Below are 10236 nucleotides of genomic sequence, written 5' to 3' on the forward strand. Positions count from 1 at the left end.
TCAAGAAATCAACCAATAGCAGATGTTGGCGGTGTTGTGGGGAGAAAGGAACCCTTCTCCATTGTTGGTGGGAATGCAGACTGGTGCAACCAGTGGGAAATCAATATGGAGATACCTCAAACAACTAGGATTATAGGTCCTATTTGACCCAACTATTCCCCTGCTGGGTATCTTCCCAAAAGAATTAAAAGCATCATACCACAGTGACATATGCTCACCCATGTTCCATGTTCATAGCAGCACAGTGTATAATAGCTAAACTTGGAAATAGCCCAATTGCCCATCAATTGGAGACTGGATAAAGAATTTTTTAATGGAATACTACTCAGCCATAAACAAAGAGAAACTAGAGACATTTATAGCTAAGTGGATGCACACTGAGGACCTACTCTTAAGGCAAATTAATAGGACACATAAGTAAATACCAAATAGTTTCTCTGGTGTGATAAACTAAAAAGTGTCAATAAGAATCGAAATATATAATTGATGTTGTGTAATAAGAAAAAATATCCAAAGGTATAGGGGAAGTCGGAGGGGTAGGGGAAAGCCAAGAAGGGAAAAGAAAAAATAAAAGAAAACAAATAAAATGGAAACAAAGTCTCTGTAAATAGTGAAGGGTGGAAGGGTGAAGGGAGGGTAGATGAATGGGAAAAAAGAAGAACCGATATATCATGTAAAGGGACAAGATCCCAATGATGAATGTAACTGTATTGTACACCTAAAAGGTACCAATAAAGAAAAAAGTAAAAAAATAAGATAATAACTAAAGAAAAATTTCAGAGACCTAGAAACACACCAACTCCCACTACTTTGCTGCTTTAAAGAAAGGAGCCCAGGAATAAAGAGAAAGGACTAACAATCTGACTGTAGCAAACAGAGATGACTTCTTTTTAAAAGCTTAGTGGTTTAGGAAGGGTAGTGGGAGAAGAAAGGACATTTTAAAGCTTTATCTCCAGGGCAAGCAATAAAAATTATTGTGTTAATGTTTGAAGATTTTTTTTTTCCTTTTTGGCTTTTTTTCCCCCATAATATTGTGAGCAATGGGAAAGTCTAGTCCATCACAGCAGCCTTCAGGGCAGGTAAGTTTCAGCATCCTGAGCTAAATCAAACTGGCATCAACTCAGTTTTTCATGGAGCCATGATTGGTCTGTGCCTTCCAAGAGGCTAAACCTGGCTGACAAAAGAGAAACAAAACAATTTCCCACTTATTTTGTGGGCTTCTTTTATCCCCTTTTGCTCTTGTCAATTAAGTTCAGAGGCCCTGGAAAGCCATCGTGCATTCTTATTGCTGGATTACAGGGATGTAGACATTGTGCTTTGTAGGCACCACAAGCTGTCCTTATAAAGAAGCAAGTTGGCAGGCAGCACTTTACTAAGGACACAAAGCCAGTCCAAGAAACAACAGTGCTTAATTCTTGCAGTTCAAAACCCTTTCGTAGTGCCCTTCACTGATATGTCGTGACAGCTCTCGAAGTCACCCATTTCATACTCTCTCAATTGGTGAGACTGAACACATTTTAAAATTAGGATGTCAAAGGATCAGTCTACTAGAATCCCAATGGAATTCAATAATATTTAAAATGATAAAACAGCCAACTTCTCCATAATTCAGTCTTAATATTTGCACTGGGTTCTCATTCTAAATGCACTTAACTCTGATGCCCTAGAATTTGTACATGTACTAGAACATGGAGAGACCACATTCTTCAACAACATACAAGCTTTACTAGCAGAGATTGTGTTTCTGGGACAAACCCTGCCTCTGTTTACTTGTGTTTTGAGTCCTGACTTTTGCATTTTCCAAGAACGGTTTCTGTTTAAGAAAGGCAGTAGGGATAACAACAGACCCACATTTTAGGATTATACTGACAATTAAGTGGGGCAATATAAGTAGAAAGATTAAGTATAATAGTGCCTAGTGCTTGGTCACAGCTCCATAAATATCAGTTTGGTTACGTTCCAGAACTAACACGTGACCCCATATCTGGCTCTTTGGGAAAAGAATCTCAGAAAGTTAAGCTTTTTGAAAACCAAGCAAGACATTTGTTACACTTCTCCCAGTAGACTAGAAATAACTGAAGTAGGTAACATTAATTCTATTTTTGGACTTTGTGTTTGTTAAATGTAGCATGCACAAAATATTTTAATATGTATGTAAAGTGACTTTTCAAGTGCCTTAAAAAATCTCCAAGGTTCTTTCAGTTTCAAAATGTTGTGATCTATGATAATTGATCTCAAATGCATGCAAATTAATCATGACACAATTCCCTAGACATCCCAGAAATACATGGCATTGTCTGCTAGAGTGGCACCAGAAACAATTAGACCTAGGGCCTGGACCCTGCAGTAATGCACAAGAAAATCTTGCCTGCCTTTCTCCATGCCAGCCCAAGTCCTCTATTGCAGGTGTAGAGGGGAAGGCAAATGAGCTGTAATTTGCAAAGAAAGGGACAACACTCTACAGAATCCCAAGTAGAGCAGGTGAAATAAGTAGAACTCCATGAAACCCTCAGCCATTTGGCCTTCTAACCCTGATACAAAAGAATGGCGGCAGTTTGACTCAGGAAGGAACTTCAGCTGTGCTCCTTCCCCTTGGAGATTAAGAAATGAAAGCCTGAAGAGATCGAGTGACAAGTCCAAGGTCAACCAGCTTTTCTGCAGCACGGACTTAGAAACCTCCAACTGCTGCAGTGATCAAGTGCGCTCTGCACGCTCTCACCAGTCACTGTCGCTTTTCTTTTCTGGACCATTTAGCCCTCTGCAGCCTCCCACAAATCAACCAGCACCTGTCTCAGGAAAACAGACCCCATTCTTCACAATCCCGAATACGAGAGAAATGCCTGGGTTTACAAACAAGTTAGTCATGTGGTTCTACGTTGAGATTCACTCTGATTTTTCAGAAATACATGAAATAATACTACGGTGACAATGATTCCTCAAACGTCCAAAGTGGAAAAGAACAAAGCACCATTAAGAAAAGCCTAGACACATTTTGTCTTAAGCAAACATACACTCAAATCCACCTGAAGTGGATATAGCAAGGTCTGTTTCTGATTATTTCTTTAGCTGAAGCATAGACCAGAAATCTGTTAAGTATATCACAATTAGAACGACTCCATTTGCCAAAGTACAACGCACAACTCTTTGGAAAACCGTTCGAACATAAAATTTGTAAATCTGTGTTTTCTGCTTCCATTTCGTATGCATATCCACACATCCGATGCATTTTCTCTCATATTTATATGCATTCTGCTCCAGTCCACTAGCTTGTTCATTGTTCATTTGGCTCAAGTTCATAGACCCTCACTCACTTCACACCTAAGTACATGTCAAGTCACACGTGCACTTGGCTTCACGCGACAAGCACCACAAAAGCAAAAACACAGGCTAAAAAAATGAAACGAGCCTCTAAAGCACGCAATAACCGCTAATGGGATGGATGGACGCCCCAGACCGCCTTCGCCCTGCGCGTCCCATCAGGGACTTGACCAGGGCCATCCGCCTCCAGGCGGCCCCAGCCGGGTCCCCTCCGAAGGAGCCGCGCGGGCTGGGGGGGATGACACATCATTCATTAAAGGCTTGGGTCTCTCAACTATTACTCTAGTTAATAACATGCATGAATATGGAAGGATAAAATGCCCTAATGTCTTAAACCTGCTTTAAAATTTTTTAAGAAAAGATAGACTGATAGATAAAATGAGTGAAGATAAGATCCATAATAAAGAACATGTCAACAGTGGAATCTAAATAATGGGTTTGTAAATATTTACAGCACAACTCTTTCAAGTTCTCTGAATTTTTTCAATAAAAACGTCATCCCTGCACCCTCGGAAACCTGCTCGTCCTGCAGGCAGTCACGCCGCCACGGGAAGTGACCAATAAACCGTTATTTTCCTGTCCTGGGTGGATCGGTGGAGAGGCTGTGGTGAGGTCGGGCAGAGGAGGCGACCCAGACCCGATCAGAGTCTTTGCTCTGGTTCGGGCATTAGTAATAGGACGGTGCCCAAGGAGAAGGGAGACCCAGCCGCTATCCGTGACCCGGGGTGGCTTACCTCAGCCAGTCTCACGCACTTGTGGTCACCAGGTACATGCTCGCGTATTTTCAACGTTTTGTGTTTTGACAAGTCTAAACTTCTCTGCTTAACCAAACTCTTATCGAACACAAAGTTACTTTTGTAAGGAAATAGTGTCTCTCCTGACAGCACACACACTTTTCATTTAAAGAAAAAAATAATTTACAAGCTCAGTTGTTTTAAAAGTGCAAAGTCCATTCACCTACACCCGTGTAACCCTGGGTTAACCCTCCACACTTTACCAGCCCTGTCGCCCACCACATACAGTATCAGCACTCAAGGTTCTCCCAGTAGGCCCTGTCAACATTTCCAGGAGGATATCTGAGATACCATATCCAGCAACACTGAATTACGTTTTTTCCTCAAAGGATCTGGGGTAACGAACAAGTTTTTATTAATCTTTATTGACTGTTTTTTCGTAAAATACAATTTAGAACCTGTTTGCAAAACTAAAAAAAAAGATGAAAACTACAGCCCCTAGTTTGTTTTTAAAAAGTATACAAGTTTGCAGCAAGTATAAAGTTATTTTTTCATTGTTTAAATTTCTAAAATCTTACTCTCAAGTTCCATATTTACTTCATCATAGACCAATAAAAATGGTTCATAGACTAGCAGTGGTGACCATACTTTACTGACTTACTATTCTTTATATGAAATACTTTTTGACTTCTAGGTCTTTTTTTATATTACTGCCTTAGTGGTCATCAAAGTTATTCTCATTCAAGATTGGGCTCATAACATAATAATAACAATACCTTAGCACTGCCCTCTCTGACTGGAGCATGTGTAAGCCCTGTACTTTCTTCACACTAAAAACTGGAGGTGGAGGTCATTCTTTGTGTCTCCACTATCTTCTGTATTTATTTCATGTTATGTTATAATTACTTGTTGATCTCTGAATGCCCTAGACCAAGGCAAATCACTACATTCAGAGCTATAACACCAACATTTTTTATTAAACCAACTGAGCAAATAGTCAGTAGCTCTTAGGATGTGCCAAGTGCTGTTCTAAGAGCTTTATAGCTTCATAAACAGTTCTTCGGGTAGGTAACAGATGATGGGAATTGACCTTTTTATAGCCAAAGTCAGATCATGCCTTTTTATAGCCAAAGTCAAATCATGCCATTCCTCTGTTCAGAACCCTCCAGTGACTTCCTGTTTTACCCAAAGTAAGAGCCAATATTGTGTATAGGGACCTACAAGACACTGCATGGTCTAGCTCCCATCAGTGCCCCCAACCTCCATGGTTACTCTTTTCCAGCGTATTACTTTCTTGCTTGCTATTCCTTCTTCACTACTGCCTTAGCAACTTTGTGCTGGCTGTTCCTATTCCCTAGCCATCTACTTGATAAACCTTCCTTGCTCATTTGCTTCCAGTTTCTGCTCAGGTCTCCTTGTCTCCCTGAGGAAACACTGGTCACCTTTTAATACTGCAATCAGCCCTTTCTCTCCAGCCCCAGCACTACCAATGACCGCTCCTCTACTCATTATTTTTTCTATACCACTCATCATTTCCCAGCCTACTGTGTGATAATACTTACATGTATTGTATACTGTTGGTAAGTTCCTCAAGAACCATGATTTTGACCTTTTCCCTATTTTATCGACTGTATTTCCAGTGCCTAAAAGAATATGAAGCACAATAAGTAGGCACTCAATACACAGCTGTATCATAAATCCTAATAATTTTTGAGCCTGGCCTGTCCAGAATAGCCATTAGGGTAAGGTAAGGTAACTTGCAGAAACATGTAAGAATAAAAGGTAAAGGTAAGTATAGAGGAATGGGATATACTCCAGAATCCCAGTCATTTCTCTCATTCCTCCACCCCCAGAAGAGAACAACAGTGGGAGAGACAATGTTTGGTATAAAGCATTTAGTTTATATAAAGAAGCCCAAGATGGTAACATATGTCACCCAAGTCAGAGAAGTTTGCATGAATATTTAGTGGAGCAGGCCTGGTAGTAGCTTACATTCCTCTAGCTAGAACTCAGTCATGTGAGCATACTTCCCTGAAAAGGAGTCTGGGAAATGTAATCTACTTGCATGCCCAGGAAAAAAGGGCAGTGGGTTTGCTGAACAGCCAACAGTCTTTGTCACACTTTTGACCCAATAATGAATTTCTAAAAATCTACTGTAAGGAAATGATCAGCTTAATTTAGTGTAGCAAGAACATCATATTACATCAGATGATTAGTAATACAAGAATAGTTCATAATAATTTTAGTTCATAATAATATCTACATAGTGAAATGTCATGCAACAAATCATAGATTTACAAATAATTTTCACGATATGGAAAGCATCAACATATAGTTTTAAAATTTACATATTTTAGTGTTTTAATTTTATAAATGTACAGATTCATCATGGATGGTATGTACAGATGGTTCCTGAGTAATAATGATTTGACTTAAGAATTTTCAGCTTTATGAAGTTGAGAAAGCAATACTAATTCATTAAAAACTGTATTTTGAATTTCCAATGCTGACCTTCTTCCAGGCTAGCAATATGTGGTCTGACACTTTCTCTTAATGCTGGACCACAGCGGCCATGCCATCCTGAGGGCAAACAACTGATACTCCACAGTGTATGGTATTGCCAGCAGTTTTCAGATACAAATATTTGATAAACTACATGAGATACTCAACATTTTTTTATAAAATAGTCTTATGTCAGATGATTTTGCCCAAGGGTAGGCTAATAGAAGTGTTCTAACCATGTTTAAGGTAAGCTAGGCTAAGCTGTGATGTTCTATAGGTTAGATAGATACATTTTTTCACTAACAATATTGTCAGCTTATGCTGGGTATATCAAGATAGGAATCTACTGTAAGTCAAGGAGCTTCTGTACCCCCGGACATGATTAAATAAGTGATATACTCATTTATGTGTGGTATCCCACATGATACGTTCACACAGATTGTAACAGTGAAATAAAACTTCTGTTGTAATATTGAAGTCTCTGCTTTCAATGATCATAACTATAGAGACAAACTTGTGAACAACACAAGAATGAAATGTACCAAAATGGTAAGTTGTCTTTGTTTGATGGTATGAATGTGTTTATTTCTTCTTTTTCCTCAGTTTGATATTGTCAATTTTTCTAGAAACATCTTTTATTACTTTACATTGTTAAAAATTAATTTCCTAAAACAGAGCAATGAGTTGGAATACATCCTTAAATAAAATTGACACTGGGCTTGACAATGAGAGGGAGTCCTAGAAATTGGAGGTAGGAGTTCCCTATGTGATGAAAGATGATGTAAGAAGGTGATGAAAGAAGTGGTCACTACACATTGGACCATTCTTGTCTCCCTGAGGGGCCGTACAGTATAGGAACCCTTGACTTTAGGGTGTGGGGAAGGACAAGGAATGTCAGTGACTGATACTGAAAGACGCTCAAACTACTGGAATAGTGCCAGGATTCTGGGCATCCCGCCAGGGTCCCTATTCTGTACTTTTTGTGACAAGGGGTTGGTGGCATTGGGACACAGACAAGATAGTGCATAGTTCACTTCAAGGTCAGCAAGGAGTCTAGCTGCCTTCTTGGGTTTCATAGAAGTGGCTTGTTACAGTAGAATAGTAACTAGATTAATACTTAAAAGACTTGGACTGCACTACCTATGTGGCTGCAGCTGTAGTTCCAGTTACAAACTGTTCATGCGCCTCTATCACTACAGGGCATTAACCCCAACTGCTGGGATACTGGTGGTAGACAATCAGCTCTCAGCTGTGCTTCCAGAATTGTCTTTGTTGCAGGGTTGCCTCATTCATTGAACATTCCTTACTTTTTAGAACAAAAAGAGGGTGTAATGCATTAGAAAAAAATATGGAGGAAATCAAAATCAAATGGGCACTGGAATTGAGTGTTTGTGCTGATGCAACCAAGAGTCACTGAGAGTGATTAATGTATGGTCAAAAGCTAAGTGTGAAAGCTACAGCACTTTTTGGTATCATATAAAGAGGTTTTCATCTCCCGCACAGGAAAACAGAAAAAGCTGATGACATTCCTTAATAAGTAGTTTCAAAGAAGATAAAATGCTCAGTCTAAGCAGCTCTGCAATGTACAGGACAACACTCTCCTTTGGGCTATGCTGGGTCTAATAAGGAAGGAAAAGATTATAACCCAAAGTTGCTACAAGATTTATGTAATATATATAGCAGAAGTTCAGAAAATATTATGAGAAGACTGTCTTTAATGACCAGGATCAAGGAGGGTAGAACATAATAAAGTTTAATAAAAGAGAATTTGTGTAATATAACTTTCCTCATGCAGGATTTCATACCTGGCAAGGAACTCAGGAGGTGTTGCTACTACTCTACTAAATTGTCACTTCAAGAAACTTGAAAAAAGTGATACCCTATAGTAAAATAAGAATAAATCCTACACTGCCAAGTAGATGATATAAGAAAAGGCTGAAAGGTTCTAAGAAGTGGATATAGATGTCCTATGCCTAGAAAACTGACCAGTCAACCATGGAAAAGTCCAGAATCCCTCAGTATAACAAACCAATAAGGATGCACTGATGAGAGTCACTCATGAAAAACTCATAAGTCACTGTTTTCTGTGGGCCAGGGCTCATAGTAGGAGGTTCTCTTACCAAATTGAGCTCCCAAAGAAAAATGAGAGAATCCAAAGTCAATAATGGAGACCAGGTAACAGTGATTAAATGTCAGAAATACCGTTAAATGATGACAATGCTCTATTGTAAACTCGACCAAGTAGAAGCCTCATTTGAAGATAGTAGTAGCCTCAATTAAAGATGTTGTTCCATATGATACTGTCACCATTAAGTTTAAGTGTTACCTTGATTTGTCAGGGAGCCACACACACTTCCAGGTATGTCTGGGTAGGTGGAGAAGGCATGACTTTGAAGTCTGTGTTGATCTCTGACCCATTCCTCTCTTATATTCATCCCTTCTCTGCTTCCCAGACACTAGGAAGTGAGCAGCTTTGCTCTGCCATGCGCTTCTATCATGATGTTCTTGGAACTAGCTCACCATGGACTGAAACCATGAGCTAAATAAGCATTTTCTCCTCTAAACTGTGGATGTTGGGTATTTGGTCACAAAAACAAGAAAGTTAACTAGTACATATACCTTCAGTAGCACAGGTCATCAAGGCCTCGGGCCCATGGTATGTTGCCATTAACATGATAAATAAATGTTCTTTCATTATTAAAAAGGGGGATCAGAAAAAAGTCACATTCAGTTGGAGGATAGTCCTGCTCTAGAACTATTTTGACTCTATCATCTTTTGTCCTAATGAGACCTGGTCAGCCAAATATCCACAGAACATTATGTTGGTCCACTGTATCAATTACACAATGGTAGATAGAGTGGATGAGCAAAAATGGCTCACAGAGGTAGCAATGCTGTAAGACATATGAGCTTCAGAGAATGGAATATAAGCCCAACTAAGAAAGGATTCACTGCCTCAGCAAAATGTTTAGGGATCAATTAGCTGGGGCATGCTGGGACATCCCTCCAAGTAAAAGGAAAATTATTACACCTTGCACCTCCCACCACAAAGAAAGCACAATGTTTGTTAGGCCTCTTTGGTCCCACTTTCTATTATTGATTAAAGAAAGTAGTTTCTCTGGTATGAAAAACTAAAAGTGTAAGGTTTGAAATGTATAATTGATAATGTGAAATAGGAAGAAACGCTCTTCCTAGGGGAAGTGGGAGGGTAGGGGAAAAGAAAGCAGGAAAAAGATAAAACATAAGAAAAGGAAAAAATGGAAACAAAATTTTGTAACTAGGGAAAGGTGGAGAGGGTGAAGGGAGGGCAGGGGTATGGGGTAAAAATGAGAACCAAGATCTGTCATGTGAAGGTACAAGATCCAATGATGAATGTAACTACTGTATATGTAAAATGCACTAATAAACTTAATGGGAAAAAAATCCCTTCTCTAGCTATTGCGAAATTTTTTTTTTTAAGTTGTGTAGCTGAGTCCAAAGTCAAGAGACATATACACACATTATGTCTCTGGTGGGAAAAAATATAAACTTACTTATAGTGTGGACACAAAGAATAGTGAAAAATTAGGGCCAACAATTCCATCTACCATTCAGGCCGTTTTTACTCACTACTTAAAGTCTTATATGATGCCATGGAAAGACTATCACCTGCCAAGCCAGACCATCATTTAGCAACTCTGGA

Source organism: Fukomys damarensis, unplaced genomic scaffold, assembly GCF_012274545.1.
Source record: "Fukomys damarensis isolate Sample0158 unplaced genomic scaffold, DMR_v1.0_HiC HiC_scaffold_5, whole genome shotgun sequence".
In the NCBI taxonomy this organism is placed as follows: Eukaryota; Metazoa; Chordata; class Mammalia; order Rodentia; family Bathyergidae; genus Fukomys; species Fukomys damarensis.